This window comes from Prionailurus viverrinus, chromosome A1 (genome assembly GCF_022837055.1).
Source record: "Prionailurus viverrinus isolate Anna chromosome A1, UM_Priviv_1.0, whole genome shotgun sequence".
Taxonomy (NCBI): domain Eukaryota; kingdom Metazoa; phylum Chordata; class Mammalia; order Carnivora; family Felidae; genus Prionailurus; species Prionailurus viverrinus.
The window spans coordinates 88217162-88233114 of NC_062561.1; the positions used below are offsets into that span (position 1 = coordinate 88217162).

The following is a 15953-nucleotide window of genomic DNA, read 5'->3' on the forward strand; positions in this document are numbered from 1 at the left end:
TGTGCAGGGGCTCGCGTGGGTACTTGGAATAAGGAAGCTGAAACAGCAGCCAAAGCTCCCGCCACCACCCCCCTCCCCCAGCCCCTGGGAAAAGCATTTCTTGAGCCCATTCCCACTTTGGAGAAATTACTGGAGGTGGTTCCCTCTCTCAGATACTAGGATGCGTTTGCTGTCCCAGCAGAGGGCTGGCCACGGAGGTCGGAGACAGCTTGAGGCTGCAGACAGCCCACAGCAGGAGGAGACGAGGCAGAGCCTTGGAGGGGCTGACCCTGGGCAGCCGGATTCCAGTGCAGGCCTACCACGGATTGGTGGATCCGGAGTTCTGAACGCGAGCCTCCCGTCGCCACCCCCCTCCCACAGTCCCGCTCCCAAGCGAGTCTGAAAAGCTGGCTCTCTCCCAAGACCGCGAACGGAGAGCCAAGGGCGTCGGGAAACCCCGCACAAAGTCACTTAGTTGGCACTGCTGGTGGCCCCCGTGGCTATCGTCGGCCCGCGCCGCCCCCCCCCCGGGGTCCCCGGGCGGGGCGCGGCGAGCGGGGCGACGACCGAGCACAGGTGGGGGACCGCGGAACCCCCTCCCCCGGCCGCCCTTCCAGCGCGCTGGGAGGGCCGGGTGGAAGCGGGGGGTGGGTACAGGGGTGCAGAGGTGCAGGTCACAGGGGGCTGGGGTGGGAGCGCAGAAGTGCAAACGATGCCTGGAGGTGTAGGGGTGCTGGGCACAAGGGCCGCGGGGATGGAGAACTGCAGAAGGTGCCGGGACGTGCAGAGGTGGGGGAAGACGGGGGGGGGGGGTGGGGGGGGTGGCACAGAACTGCAGAAGGTGTCAAGACCTGCAGAGTTGATGGGAGGCGGGGGGGGGGGGGGGCTGTCACAGAATTGCAGCGGGTGCTGGGAGGTGTAGAGGTGGGAGGAGGCAGGGGGGCGCACAGAACTGCAGATGGTGCGGGGATGTGCAGAGGTGTAGCACAGGGGCGCGGGGACGCAATACTGCAGGCGGTGACCGGATGCGCAGAGGCTGGGGGTGCGGGACCTTCGCCTCAGGGCCCCCTCACGCCCACAGCCGCCTGGGGGGCACCCCTCGGGCACACAGTTAGTCTCAGGAGGCCCCTGAGATGAACAGGAAGAGCCAAGCCTCTGGTATTTACCAGAACAGCCCATCTGGATTGGTTCAAACAATCCTACCCGGTTGGCTGAGGCACGTTCTGGAGCTTTCTAAAGCTTCCCTTTCCCAATCGCCTTTGCTGCGCCCTCAGTTTGGTGTCTGAGCTTGGAATCTGTTGTGTTTTGTCCATGTTTGTGCCTTAACGTTTTCACCCCTGTCTTTGGACATCCTCGAGATTTCCTAGCATGCGGGTGACAATGGCAGTGCGGCTGCCCTGGAGGGGAAGAGGGGGAACCTTGGAGAAAACCTCATGGCCTGGGGTGTCCCCAGGGCACGGTCCTGTGGGTGAGGCCGGCTGCCTCCCCAGCCCCCAGCCTCCTCCCTACACCCTTCCATCTGCCCCATCCTCCTTTCCCAACACCCTCGTGCACATCTCTCCAGAGCTCTCCCTTCCCAGATGCAGACCACCTCTCCTGAAAACTCAAAACCTATCAAATACATCAAGTATAGGAAAATCGTTCTCATAAAATGTCAAGTTTTGTGTTTTCGGACGTATGTGCGATCCGTTTTCTAGATCTCCTCTGTTAAAAAGTAAACTGAGGCCTCTTGGGGCGCTTGGGTGGCTCAGTGGGTTAAGCATCTGACTCAGCTCAGGTCATAATCTCACAGCTCGTGGGTTCCAGGCCTATGTGAGGCTCTGTGCTGATGGCTCAGAACCTGGAGCCTGCTTTGGATTCTGTGTGTCTCTCTCTGCCCCTTCCCCGCTCATGCTCTGTCTCTGTCTCTCTCAAAAATAAATAAACATTAAAAAATTAAAAAAAAAAGTAAACTGAGGCCTCTTAAAAATGTTACAAATTTATTTGAGCAAAACTGGATTGAAATCAGGCAGCACACAGTCTCCCAGCAGATAGCAGGGAGTGCCAGGGAGCTGCAGGAAATGAAAGACTTAACCAGGCAGAATGGTGCAGGAATGAGGAAGTAATTCCAGGCAAGAAAGCAGGTGGCTTATGACAAGGCCACCTTCTTTTGGGAAAGGGATGGCAGGGACCTACCAGGCAGATTTTGTCACCAGTGCTGACCAGGGAATCCTGATTGTCTGGTCAAAGCTCCCATTTCTGGGAGAGCTAACACTGTCATTGATTGTTTCGGTTTGGTGAGCTGGGGCTTAGAAGTGACTCCATATTTGGGGTCTGGAGTCTTGTTTTAATAATCCCTCCTAAATTTTTAAAAAAATGTTTATTTATTTTTGACAGAGAGACAGAATGAGAGAGAGCAAAGCAGGGGAAGGGCAGAGAGAAAAGGAGACAGAATCCGAAGCAGGCTCCAGGCTCTGAGCTGTCAGCATGGAGATCATGACCTGAGCCCAAATCTGAGGCTTAACCAACCAAGCCACCCAGGGTCCCCCTCCCCTTCACTCTTGATGTTGCAGATTCTCCTACTGAACCAGTAGCTGCCCAGCAAAAACCCCTTGAGCCTCTGGCCACAGACAGTCTTTATTATCTTTTAACTGAGTAAGGAGGTGTGTGCTGAGGCATTGGAAATCAAGGGGAAGGTTTGTGCCGGGCAGAATGACAGGATTGCCAGAATCGCATCGTGGAGAATCCAACAGACATTGGAGGTTAGATTATCCCCCTCAGCAATGGCCCGAGATATGTGGCCAGTGGCATTATCCGGTGTTTACAAATGACCAGATGGCAGGGGGAGCCTTCCTCAATTTGGAATACGCGCCCAAGTTTCGACACCTGGTGGCTTGGCAGTGGGGTCCATGGTCAAGAGTACTCAGCAGGGTCCTTTTGCTGAATCTTGCTCTTGCAAGAACGTCAGAGTAAAACAACGGTCTGTAAATGGCAAAAGTTAAAAATACCCATGGTCAGGGGTGCCTGGGTGGCTCTGTCAGTTGGGCTCCCGGCTTCAGCTCAGGTCATGATCTTGTGGTTCACGAGTGTGAGCCCCACACCAGGCTCTGTGCTGACAGCTTGGAGCCTGGAGCCTGCTTCAGATTCTGTGTCTCCCTCTCTCTCTGCCCCTCCCCAGCTCACACTCTGTCTCTCTCTCTCCCTCAAAAATAAATAAAAACACTTTAAAAAATGCCCATGCTCAAACATTTGGTGAGTGTTCTTTTGATAAGGAAGTGTAGATGTTTCTGTGGCATACAATTTAAGGTGCTAGCTGGACAAGGAGAGTATCAACAGATTTCTATGTACTTTGAGCATTTCATGGTATATTAGTAACATACACCCACACATACAACTTAAGGTTTACCATGATGTGTTTGAAGGTGCTTGCTGCATGATTTGTATACCATAATTGCATATCAAATCAAGCTAACTGGTCTGACGTCTTTCTTTAACAAGGTGAGACACACGTCCTTTGAGATATTCCAGGATCCCTCCAGGAAATGTCAAAGTTATTTTGAGGTCAAAAGGCTCCAGGGGCGCCTGGGTGGCTCAGTCGGTTAAGCCACCAACTTCAGCTCAGGTAATGATCTCACAGTCAATGGATTTGAGCCCCACGTCGGGCTCTGTGCTGACAGCTCAGAGCCTGGAACCTGCTTTGGATCCATGTCTCCCTCCCTCTGTCCCTCCCCTGATCATGCTGTGTCTCCCTCTCTCTCAAAAATAAACATATATATATATATATATATATATATATATATTTTTTTTTTTAAGTTTAAAGACAACACGGGGAGCCTATGTGGCTCGTCAGTTAAGTGTCCGACTTCATTCAGCTCAGGTCATGATCTCACGGTCCATGGATTTGAGCCCCACGTCAGACTCTATACTGATGGTTCAGAGCCTGGAGCCCACTTCAGATTCTGTGTCTCCCTCTCTCTCTGTCCTTCCCCTGCTCATTCTCTCTCTCTCTCTCAAAAATAAACATTTAAAAAAAATTTAAGGCTCCATTTAGAATTTGATTTGGGGAAAATATCAGGTTTGGACATTTGATTAAATAGGATCACAGATTATTATGAAATAATACTTACTCATCTACTCGACCAAAGTGGCAATTGAAGATGTTAAAGGCCCGACCCTGTTTAGCTTCCAAGATCAGATGAGATCAGGTGCATTCAGGGTGGTATGGCGTAAGATGAGAAAACTGGATTTTCTTACATAATCAAAGACCTGCTAAAGACAACGTGAAACACAGTAAGGTATTTTAGTAGGACACAAAATCTTTGCTGCCTGTGCAGATTACTTAAATGTTAAAAAAAATCCTGGTTATAATTTCTTATTTTTTTAAGTTTAGTTATTTATTTGAGACAGAGAGAGAATGAGCAGAGGAGGGGAAGAGAGAGAGAGGGATAGAGGATCTGAAGTGGGCTCTGAGCTGTCAGCACAGAGCCCTTCATGGGGCTCAAACTCACAAACCATGAGATGGTGACCTGAGCCAAAGTTGGATGCTTTACTGACTGAGCCACCCAGGTGCCCCTGAAAATGTGTCTTTGATTTGGTGTCTGACATCTGTCCTCTGTGAGGTTTTTTTTTAATTTTTTAATTTTATTTATTATTATTATTTTTTCTTGAGAGACAGACATGAGCAGGGGAGGGGCAGAGAGAAAGAGGGAGACACAGAATCTGAAGCAGGCTCCAGGATCTGAACTGTCAGCACAGAGGCTGATGTGGGGCTCAAACCCACAAAAGAAAGATCATGACCTGAGCTGAAGTCAGCCCCTTACCCAAGAGCCACCCAGGTGCCCCTCCAAAATCCTGATCTTTTACGGTATCTGCAAGCATCATGAAATGGATACAGGACATTTGGGGAATGGTAAAGACAGGTGGACCTTGAATTGTTTCTAGAGCTGCATTTCTGCTTTTGCAAAGCAAAATCCCTTATGGGATAAGGACAGTGGCTTTTAATTCCCCAAAGAATCATAGTAGAGCCTGAGTGCTATCAAGGCGCTAATGCAGCCATCCAGCCATATTACACTCAATTTGCTTCGTGATATCAGGAACATTTCCAACTACAATGGAAAGCAAAAGATTCCTATGTTCTAGGTTTACAGCTGTGTGTCTTTGGAATATTTCAGTACATGCTTCAGCACAAAAGGCTTCAGAATGTTTTCCTTTATCTCTGTGTACATAGCTTTATTTTAACTTAGGAGAGGAGGCCTAAAAATAAGTTCCTAGCAGGCTCTGAATATCAGCTTCCAGTTTGGCCAACCTGTGATGATAGAGCCATGTTTAAAAAAAAAAATCCTTTTAGGGGAACCTGGGTGGCTCAATTAGTTAAGCATCCTATTTCGGCTCAGGTCATAATCATGTAGTTCATGGATTTGAGCCCCATGTCAGGCTTTGTGCTGACAGCTCAGAGCCTGGAGCCTGCTTCGGATTCTGTGTCTCCCTCTCTCTCTGCCCCTCCCCTGCTCATGCTCTGTGTCTCTCTCTCTCAAAAATAAATACACATTACAAAATTTTTTTAATAAAAAAAACCAAAGATCTAATTTTTAAAAATGTTTTTCTCCTGCCAGTCCGAATTTGGAAAGAAAGGGACAACGTGAGATTTTACCTTCCTCTCTCCATCAGGCACCATAGATGGAGATCTGCTAAGACTTCTCATCCTTTGCCAGCTCCTGCTTTTACTCCCAGGACATCATCTGCAGGTTCTGGAGTGAGCCTGGTGTCCCAGCAGGTCTCATCTTGGTCACCAGAAACTATAAAGGAGGAAAAACAATTTTCTGTCGAGCCTTTATGGTGACTACTTGGCTGAGCCCCCTTTTTCTCTGGGACACCTCTTCATCTAGGTTAAAAGTTCTCCACTGTGGCCACTGTGTCTCAGGATTATCTTTGGACATCCAGATGGCTAATAGACACATGAAAAGATGCTCAACATCACTCATCATCAAGGAAATATAAATCAAAACCAGGATGAGATACCTCCTCACATCTATCAGAATGGCCAAAACTAACAACTCAAGAAACAACAGATGTTGGCAAGGGTGTGGAGAAAGGGTAACCTTCTTGCACTGCTGGTGGGAATGCAAACTTGTGCAGCCACTCTGGAAAACATTATGGAGGTTCCTCAAAAAGTTAAAAATAGACCTACCCTATGACCCAGCAATTACACTACTAGGTATTTACCCAAAGGATAAAAAAAATGCTGATTCAAAGGGACACATACACCCCAATGTTTATAGCAGCACTATCAACAATAGCCAAATTATGGAAAGAGCCCAAATGTCTGTCAACTGATAATGGACAAAGAGGATCTCTTTTGCACTGCTAGTGGGAATGCAAACTGGTGCAACCACTCTGGAAAACAGTATGGAGTTTCCTCAAAAAAACTAAAAATAGGACTACCCTATGACCCAGCAATTGCACTACTAGGTATTTATCCAAGGAAAACAGGTGTGCTGTTTCAAAGGGGTACATGCACCCCAATGTTTATAGCAGTGCTATCAACAATAGCCAAATTATGGAAAGAGCCCAAATGTCCATCAACTGATGATGGATAAAGAGGATGTGGTATATACATGCATTGGAATAGTACTCAGTGATGAAAACAAAATGAAATATTGCCATTTGCAACAACATGAATGGAGCTAGAGTGTATTATGTGCTAAGTGAAATAAGTCAGTCAGAGAAAGAAAATACCATATGATTTAAGTCATATGTGGAATTTAAGAAACAAAGCAAATGAGCAAAGGGAAAATAAGAGAGAGAGAGGCAAAACAAGAAACTGACTCTTAACTATAAAGGACACACTGATGGTTACCAGAAGGGAGATGGGTCGGGGGTGTATTAAATGGGAGATAGGGATGAAGGAGTACACCTGTTGTGATGAGCACTGGGAGTTGTTGAATCAATTCTACACTTGCAACTCATATTACACTGTATGTTAACTAACTGGAATTAAAATTAAAACTTAAAAGGAAAAAGATTATCTCTGGTAATGTTAAACTGCTTGTTCAGCCTTTAAACAAAATCCGATTTACCTGAGGCCTCACATAGGACCCAATCCAACCCCAGACCTAGCCCAGTTTCTAAGTCAGACCCAGTCTGACTTCAGCCGATTTCCAGTCTGGAAAGAGACATGCTCTGATAAAGTCTGAAAGCTCATAACACAGGAGGACCAGGACCAACCAGGACTTATCCATGACCACTGGAGGCGGCAAGACAGCCATGGGCTCAGAGGGGCTAAGCAGGTGCCTGTGCCTGGTTCCCAGTTGCTCTGGGACTGACAGGGGTTTCCCTGAGGTCCCACTTCTGATACCAGCACTGCTGAAAGAGAAACTGAGGTATATTGAAAATTGTGAGAGTGTATTTCAGCAAAGACTGATTTGAATCAGGCAGCACCCAGTCTTGCAGATAAGAAGGCGTTCGGAGGAGCCGAAAATGAAAGACTTCTATAGGCAGAAAGGGGGGAAGCAAGGAAGTCATACGGGGCCAAAGATGGGTGATTATTGCAGGTCACTTTCCTTTAGGGAGGGGACAGCAGGGGCCTATCAGTCAGATTAGTGGGACAGGGTGATTCCTGATTGTTTCATTTTAAGTTTATTTATTTATTTTGAGAGAGAGAGAGAGAGCAGAGAATCCCGAGCAGGCTCCTCGCTGTCAGTGCAGAGCCCAACACGGGGCTCGAACCCACAAATTGTGAGATCATGACATGAGCCAAAGTTGGACACTTAACCTACATTTTTACCAGGTGCCCCAACATTTTTACTTTTTTTTTTTTAGTTTATTTTTGAGAGAGAGCATGAGCAGGGGCTGAGCAGAGAGAGAGGGATACAGAGGATATGAGCCAGGCTCCATGCTGTCAGCACTGAGCCCGCATCGGGGTTTGAACTCAGGAACCGGCTGAGATCACAACCTGAGCCAAAGTCAGACACTCAACCCATGGAGCCACCCAGGCTCCCCACATGATTTTTGCATATCTGTATGTAGACGGGAAGTAATAGAAATATACTATATACGCATGAGGACGGGAGCTCACTCTTGTGGAGGAACAAGTAACCAGAAAGGCCTGTGTGGCCTCCAGAGCATTTTGTTCCCTGACCCCAGCCCCTGGGGGCACCCGAAACCTGTCCTAGGTGGGGAATGGGTAGCTGTGCAGCTCAGGGGCTGAGGGGCCAGCACATCTGGCCTTTGTGTCTGCGTGTCTGTGTGGGCACTGAGATGGCAATGATCCATTCCACAAGCTGCTCACCCAACACCAGATTCAGTTCCCTGACCCACCCCCCACCTCCCCTCCACCGTGGTCTCCAGCCTTTCATTCCCACCTGGAGCTGGGATTTGACTGAAGACCCCCTCTCTCCTGCCAGCTGAAACAAAATGGAAATGAGCACAGGAAGAAAAGGACGGGCCCAGCCTGGGAAGCAACCCCAAAACCTTGCATGGGTGCGGGGTTAGCACCTGTCTCCTCCAGGGTCTTGTACGCAAGGCCGGCCACAGGAGCCCCAGCACCCCCGCCACGGCCTTTGTCTCAGGTGCACGCTGGAGGCTGTCTCCAGGACAAAGGCTGGCCAAGCTGCCTTCCTTCTTTGCTTTGTGAACCTGCAAAGCGTGCAAGGAGGTTTACCTCTTCTCTGCAGAGCTCCAGTGTGCGTGCACTGTCACTGCAGGCACCCACCTACCTGCAGCTCCCAGCCACAACCATTATGGTCTGGCACCCTTCCTGCATCTGCAGGGTGCTGCCTCCCTGCAGAGCCCTCCCCCCACCCCACACCCCTGCAGGATCCATAAGCAGCGAGTGCTGCTGTAGTTGGGGGCGGGAGGGCTTGCAACATTTCATCTACAGCAATGCTCATTGGTGGGAATGTGTAAGACACCAGGCTGGGGTGGGGCAAAAACACTGCACAGCATCTTTATCCCAGCAGAGAAAAAGGATGGTGTCCGTGGTGGGCACAGGAATTCAGGATGATGAAATGTGCTCCTTTCACTGATTCCATCATTTGTTCCACATAGTTAAGGAATTGCTACCAGCACCAGGCACTGTGCACTGAAACCATTAAGAAAAAAAAATGTTTTTATTTTTTATTTTTTTATCATCCCACCCCCTTTTAAAATTATTCTTCTAGAGGCACCTGGGTGGCTCAGTTGGATAAGCATCCAACTCTTGATGTTAGTTTAGGTTGTGATCTCATGGTTGGTGAGATTGAGCCCTGCATTCAGACTGTGCTCTGAGTGTGGAGTCAGCTTGGGATTCTCTCTCTCTCCCTCTGACCCTCCCATGCTTCCAAGTGCTCACTCCCTCTCTCAAAAAAAAGACAGGTCCAGGGCGCCTGGGTGGCTCAGTCGGTTGAGTGTCCAACTTCGGCCCAAGTCATGATCTTACAGTTTGTGGGCTCAAGCCCCGCGTCAGGCTCTGTGCTGACAGCTCAGAGCCTAGAGTCTGCTTCAGATTCTGTGTCTCATTCCCTCTCTGCCCCTCCCCCACTTGTGCTCTGTCTCTCTCTGTCTCTTAAAAATACATAAAATGTAAAAAAAAAAAAAAAAAGACAGGTCCTCCCTGAAAAAAAGACCCTAACTGCCATCAATCCCCTCCTGGGGTTTCATCACAGGAGGGAAGAAAGAAGTCCACGCCACAACCAGACAAACATTGTCACAGACTATCACACCTGCTATCTATTCTCCAAAAGGCCCACTCATCTTTCCTAAACACCATTCACTGTCCCCCTCAGAGGCCCACAGCCCCCTCCCCTGCTCCAATTCAGATGGTATATAAGCTCTCAAGGGGCGCCTGGGTGGCTCAGTCGGTTGAGTGTCCAGCTTCAGCTCAGGTCATGATCTCACAGTTTGTGGATTTGAGCCCCACATTGGGTTCTGTGCTGAACACTTGCTCAGAGTCTGGAGCCTGTTTCGGATTCTGTGTCTCCCTCTTGCTCTCTGCCCCTCCTTTGCTCGTGTGTGCGTGCTCTCTCTAAGATAATAAACATTCAAAAAAAGATAGTATATAAGCTCTCCCTCCAATCTCACCGCTTTGGGAGATAGTCACCCTTTTCCCCTGGGAGGCCCCCATGCATGTAATAATAAAAATTAATAAATTCATACACCTTTTCTCCTGTCAATCTGCCTGTTGTCAGTTCACTTCCCAGAACCAGCTATCAAAGCCAGGAGGGTGGAGTGAAAGCATTTCCTCCCCAACATTATAAATGTGTTAGAGCTTCAATATCCACTGGAAGTGAGCCTCACTGAGACAGAAAGACCTTCTCCAAACAGTGAGCTTCAAGACTATGTCAGAGAAGTCTGTGCTCACGAAATCTGCAGGCAAAAGGACAGAGATTCTTGCTTGGAGTGCACCTCGTGTGCAAGATCGGGCTTCCGACGTCTCCCACTGGTGCTGGGAAGCAAGACTAATCATTTTTATACTCATTAACTCCCACAGAAAAAAAATAATGATGGCTACAAAAGTGGTTTGGGGTAATGATCCAGAAACAAGCCTTTTTTTCTATTTCCTTAAGGCACCTTGTATTCAAAGGCTTTATTCTTTTAATGGAGTCAGCGATTGTAGAATTCAGTACAATTTCATCTACAATACTTTCATCTTTCCAGGAGAGACCAATTATAAGATTTTGGACTTTTGTTCGTCAGAAACTGAAACACAGAGTGATGCATTGGTGTTTTACTATTTTTCTTCTACACACCACATCATAAGTAGTGTTCCTTCTTCAAAATTGAGTGCAATTCACTATCCAAATATTTAAAATTTCTTGGCACCAATCAGCCTGATTTTCAGGGTCAGCTCCTGCCTCCCACGTGTTTAACTCGGGACATATTTTCTTCAGCCTTTTGCTACCCATCCATAAAATGGAGTTGATAATAGTGCATACCAGGAAAGGATCTTATCAGCACTAATGTGAATTATGTATTAAATGGTTACCTAGATGATAATGAGCTCTATAGAAATGTTTGTTAAACCAACTCCATTTTTTAAGGTAAATAGATAAAATGGTCAATGCTGAGTATATCCAAAGCAGCTCAAGGCACCCACAATCTCAAGAGGCCCATGGATCTCACAGGACATGTGTGAACACACAAGACATGTTTGTACAGACATATTTGCACATAGAGGGCATTTGTGTGGGTATCTTGAAAGCATCTTGCTGACTGTTCTGAAGCTGTGGTCCATTTTGTCTGTTGGGGGCACCGTTAAGTTTCCTGGCCTCTGGATGGTTACAGTGGCCAAGTAAGTGACACCCAGACCAGACCTTAGACCTTCTCAAAGTGTGATATGCATTTGAGTCTGTTTAAAATACATCTGGTGCACCTGGGTGGCTCAGTCGGTTAAGTGTCCAACGCTTTTTTTTTAATGTTTATTTATTTTGGGGAGACAGAGCATGAGCGGGGGAGGGATAGAGAGAGAGGGAAACACAGAATCCGAAGCAGGCTCCAGGCTCTGACCTGTCAGCACAGAGCCCAGTGCAGGGCTCAAACCCACAAACTGTGAGATCATGACTGGAGCCAAAGTCAGACACTTGACTGACTGAGCCACTCAGGTACCCAAGAGTCCAATTTTTGACTTGAGCTCAGGTCATGCTCTCACCGTTCTTGAGATTGAACCCCACATCGGGCTCTGTGCTGACAGTGTGGAGCCTGCTTGGGAGTCTGTCTCCCTCTTCTCTCTGCCCCTTCCCCACTTGCTCTCTCTCTCTCTCTCTCAAAATAAATAAAAATAAACTTAAAAAAAAAGAAAAAGTGGGGCCTGGGTGGCTCAGTCGGTTGAGCATCCGACTTTGGCTCAGGTCATGATCTTGCAGTTTGTGAGTTCAAGCCCCGCGTCGGGCTCTGTGCTGACAGCTCAGAGCCTGGAGACTGTTTCCCATTCTGTGTCTCCCTCTCTCTCTGCCCCTCCCCCGTTCATGCTCTGTCTCTCTCTGTCAAAAATAAACATTAAAAATTTTTAAAAAAGAAAAAAATACAACTTTTGAGTCAATACCTTTGAAATGGGGCCCAGGATTCTGCATTTCTATTTTTTCTTATGTTTATTTATTTTGAGAGAGAGAGAGAGCGAGAGAGACTGCACAGGGTAGGAGCAAAGATTGGAAGAGAATCCCAAGCAGGTTCCATGCTCAGTGTGGCCCAACACAGGTCTCAATCTCAAGACCATGAAATCATGACCTGAGCCCAAATCAAGAGTCAGACTCTCAACCCACTGAGCCACCCAGGCACCCCAAGAGTCTGCATTTCTGAGCTTCCCAGGTGTGATGCTCAAGTAAGTAAATTCTTAACACCTTATATTTCCATCTTGGCATTTAACATATAGGAGACCTTAACTCATGTCTATAGGAGTTAATTTAATGGGGGAGGCAACTCAGGGACTGATAACTTCTGGTGAAAACAAGACAACATATCCAAAATGGAGTGCCTCATGCTAAGTGCCATGTCACGGAACCAAGACTGAATTTATTGCAAGTGTCAGCTGTCCCAGAAGTGGAGCATTAAGCTCCAGTGAATCAGGAATCCCCTGATTGTGGGAGGCTGGGCCCCGGTGCCAGGCTGAGACCGGGTTGAGCAACGGTTCCCTGCTGACTCAGCCAACCCAGTGGTTCCCCCTCCCATTCCCCCATTTTCAAGGGCATACGAAAGCCTTGTCAAGGCTGAGAAAGTTAATTCCTGAAGCCTGTGGTCTGTGGGTGTTGGCAGTAATGTTACCTCTCCTTTTATCTACCCCGAGTCAAATAGAAACAAACATGGGAACTGTGTTTTGCTAGCAATCTTATCAACAAGGTCTTGCTGTGACCCGTTTAGAAAATTCACAAGGAACACAGAACCAAATGTTTTGGTTGGCAGTGATTATGTGAAACCTGTTTATTCTTAGAATGGCCTGACCCTTATGAGTCTTGATATAAAAGATTGTGTACAGCAACAATAAAGCCGTCACTTGGGCCATCAGCCCAGGGGACCCTCCTGTTCCCAAACTGTCTTCTCTTCTCTCTTTTTTTCCTTACATTCCCCTACCCTCAGGACCCTGATCTCGGTGTTTGTTGCTCCGGTCGCAACACTGATCAGCACTAGTGAGGTAATCAGTCTGATAGGCCTCTTCCATTCTCTAAAAGAAAGTGACCTCGCAATAATGCTATTTTTCCTTTCCTGTGACTTCTTGTTCCCTCTCTGTTCTGCCGATACAAGTCTTTCATTTTGTACGGCTCCATGGAAATCTTCTCTGTTAAATTGGATGTTGCCTGATTCTAAGCAACTTTTGTTCAATAGATTCTTAATATTTTTGGTAGGCCTCAGTTTAGCCTGTAACAATTCTATAAGCCTGTGTTCTGATGCGTTCACAGACAAGATGAGACCCTAGATACGGAGTACCTAGCACGCAGCGATCACTTCAAAAGAAATTAGTCAGCATTGAAATCAAAGGACTGTTTCCCCGGAAGCCCCTTCATCAGTCCTTCCACTTGCAAGTCTGCCCTGTTGCTACACCTCCAATGTGAGTGCCTTCACAGATTTTCAGTGTTCAGCCGTTTGGATTTACGCCTGAGTTCTGACATTGGCCTTTTGTTGGGGGAATGATGGGAAATAAATAGTTAAGTTATTCCCATTCCCCTTTGCTGAATAAGCATCAGCTAGCATCCCTAGCTTTGGGCCTCAGAAACGTGTTTACCCCTTGCCTGGAGAAGATGGAGATGCAGCGTTAAACCGACTTTTATTTCCTTATTTATTATTATTGTTGTTATTGTTTATGTTTATTTTTATTATTATTATTTACCCCATCCAGAACCGGTGACCACACAAAGGCCCCTCCTCTCCCGGTTTGAACAAAGATGCTCAATCTGACTCCCAGCGCGAGGCACCTGCGTCTTCGGATTGGTGGGACTGCCATCCAATAGGAAATAAGAGCCAGCATCTGCTATTTACATAAACTCCTAGCGGTCCCAGAGGCTCACAGCCTGGCGTCCAATCAGATTCCCGCGACTTGGAGGCTTCATTTGAATATGGACACAATAAATAGCGCTGCCTGCGCTCGGCGCACTCATCTTGGTTCCTGCGACTGCACCGCCCGGGTTCCGGTGCCCAGTCCGCGGGCCCCCTGCCCCTTCGCCCGCACACTCGCGCCCCAGCTACCTCCACTCTAGCCGCCTCCTGGCGTTCCTGCGTATCCCGCCAGCCCCGAGCCCGCGTCCCTGAGACGCCCCCGCCGCCCCCACCCGGGCATCCGCGCCCCCTTTGGAGCCCCTGTGCCCGCGCTGCCTGAGCCCCGGAGTCCCCACCACCGCGTTGCCCCACCCCCACCCCCGCGCTGCCCGGCCAAGCCGGATCCTTCCCACTCTGCCCAAGAAGGGCTCCAAGAAGGCCGTCACCAAAGCGCAGAAGAAAGAGCAGCCGCAAGGAGAGCTACTCCATCTACGTGTACAAGGTGCTGAAGCAGGTGCACCCCAACACCGGCATCTCGTCTAAGATCATGGGCATCATGAACTCGTTTGTCAACGACATCTTCGAGCACATCGCCAGCGAGGCCCCTGCCTCCACCATCACGTCCTGCGAGGTGCAGACGGCCGTGCGCCTGCTACTGCCGGGCGAACTGGCCAAGCACGCTGTGTCTGAGGGCACCAAGGCCTTCACCAAGTACACCAGCTCCAAGTGAGGCGCGCCGGGCGCCCTGGAACCCAAAGGCTATTTTCAGAACCACCTCTGTGCTCAGAAAGGAGACTGCCAGCCGCTCTGGTTGTGATGTACTGCTCCGGCAGGGTTCTGGGGGGCGCTGCAATGCGCCATGGAAAGCGAGACTGGACTTCAAAGGCGCAGACCCTGCAAAGGCGCGTTGAGTCAGCATCTACCCAGCCAGCAGCCAGAGAGGGCATGGCCTTAGCTTTAGGCAGAGACCCGGTCACCTCCAGGAAGGCCTCAGGCCAACCTCCCTACTAGCACCCCCGTGTCTCTTAATGGATTAGGTCTGCGTGCGCTGGACAGATGTGGGGTTCGATGAGGCCCTGGGTGTTGGGCTCAGTCTTGGCGGTGACGCTTGGGCTGGTCCTTCCCTCCTTTGCCTCTTGTCAAATACACGAAAGCAGTGTTCAGTTTAAGCAGCTTTTTGTGGGCACCACAGTTCCTGTTTGAAAAATCAGAACAGCGGGTGCACAGGTAGTGGCCTCCATCATCATACTCTGCTAAAATCATTCATATTAGGAGATCAGTTTATGTGGGGTTTTTTAAATTTTTAATGTTTACTTTTGAGAGAGAGAGAGAGCGTGAGCAGAGGAGGGGCAGAGAGAGAGAGAGGGAGACAGAATCTGAAGCAGGATCCAGGCTCTGAGTCCCAGGCCACTCAGGGCTCCAACTCACAAGAACCATGAGATCATAACCTAGGTCAAAGTCTAGGCCCAACGGACTGAGCCACTCAGGCGCCCCTATTTTGGTTGTTTTGTTTTTTGTTTGTTTTTGGTATATACTTTTAACGAAAGCCTTGTAAATGGTGATAGAGCCTTTTTGACAAAACAAATGGAGCACTTTAAACACATACACACAAGTAAACCATATGCAAGGTGGATTTAATTTGCCCACTTTATTTATAACTGAAGCAGCAGGCTTGACTGTGGCCCAGGCTTCTCTCGCTCTAAAAAATACCCCAGACTACAAAAACCACCACAAGAGCATCCCAGTCTGAAAGCAAAACACTTACCAGGATTTGAATTTCCAGTTCAGTCCCAAGAGGTGGGCAGAGGCCTTCTGATTCCTGGCCCCTAGGGGTGTCCATCTCTGGTGATGTCACGCTTTCATCAAATCTTAGCCTCCTACACTAAATTCTTTGTTTTGCGTTTGTACTTTTTTTATTAAAGAGATAGCCCTTCCCTCTCCATCTTTGGTTTACTCCATAGTAATTAGCAAATTGGACTTAAAGTTTTTGGCTGAGATGAGGGGAGGAGAGAGTCTCTTCAATGCATTTTATTTTTAAAGTTTATTTTTATTTATCT

At 48.3% G+C, this 15953-nt stretch overlaps 1 pseudogene; it reads left to right on the forward strand.

Annotated features, from left to right (window-relative positions):
* Positions 1-1347: 1347 nt before the first annotated feature.
* LOC125164054 (H2B.U histone 2-like) lies at positions 1348-14626 on the forward strand (annotated as a pseudogene).
* The last annotated feature ends 1327 nt before the right edge of the window (positions 14627-15953 follow it).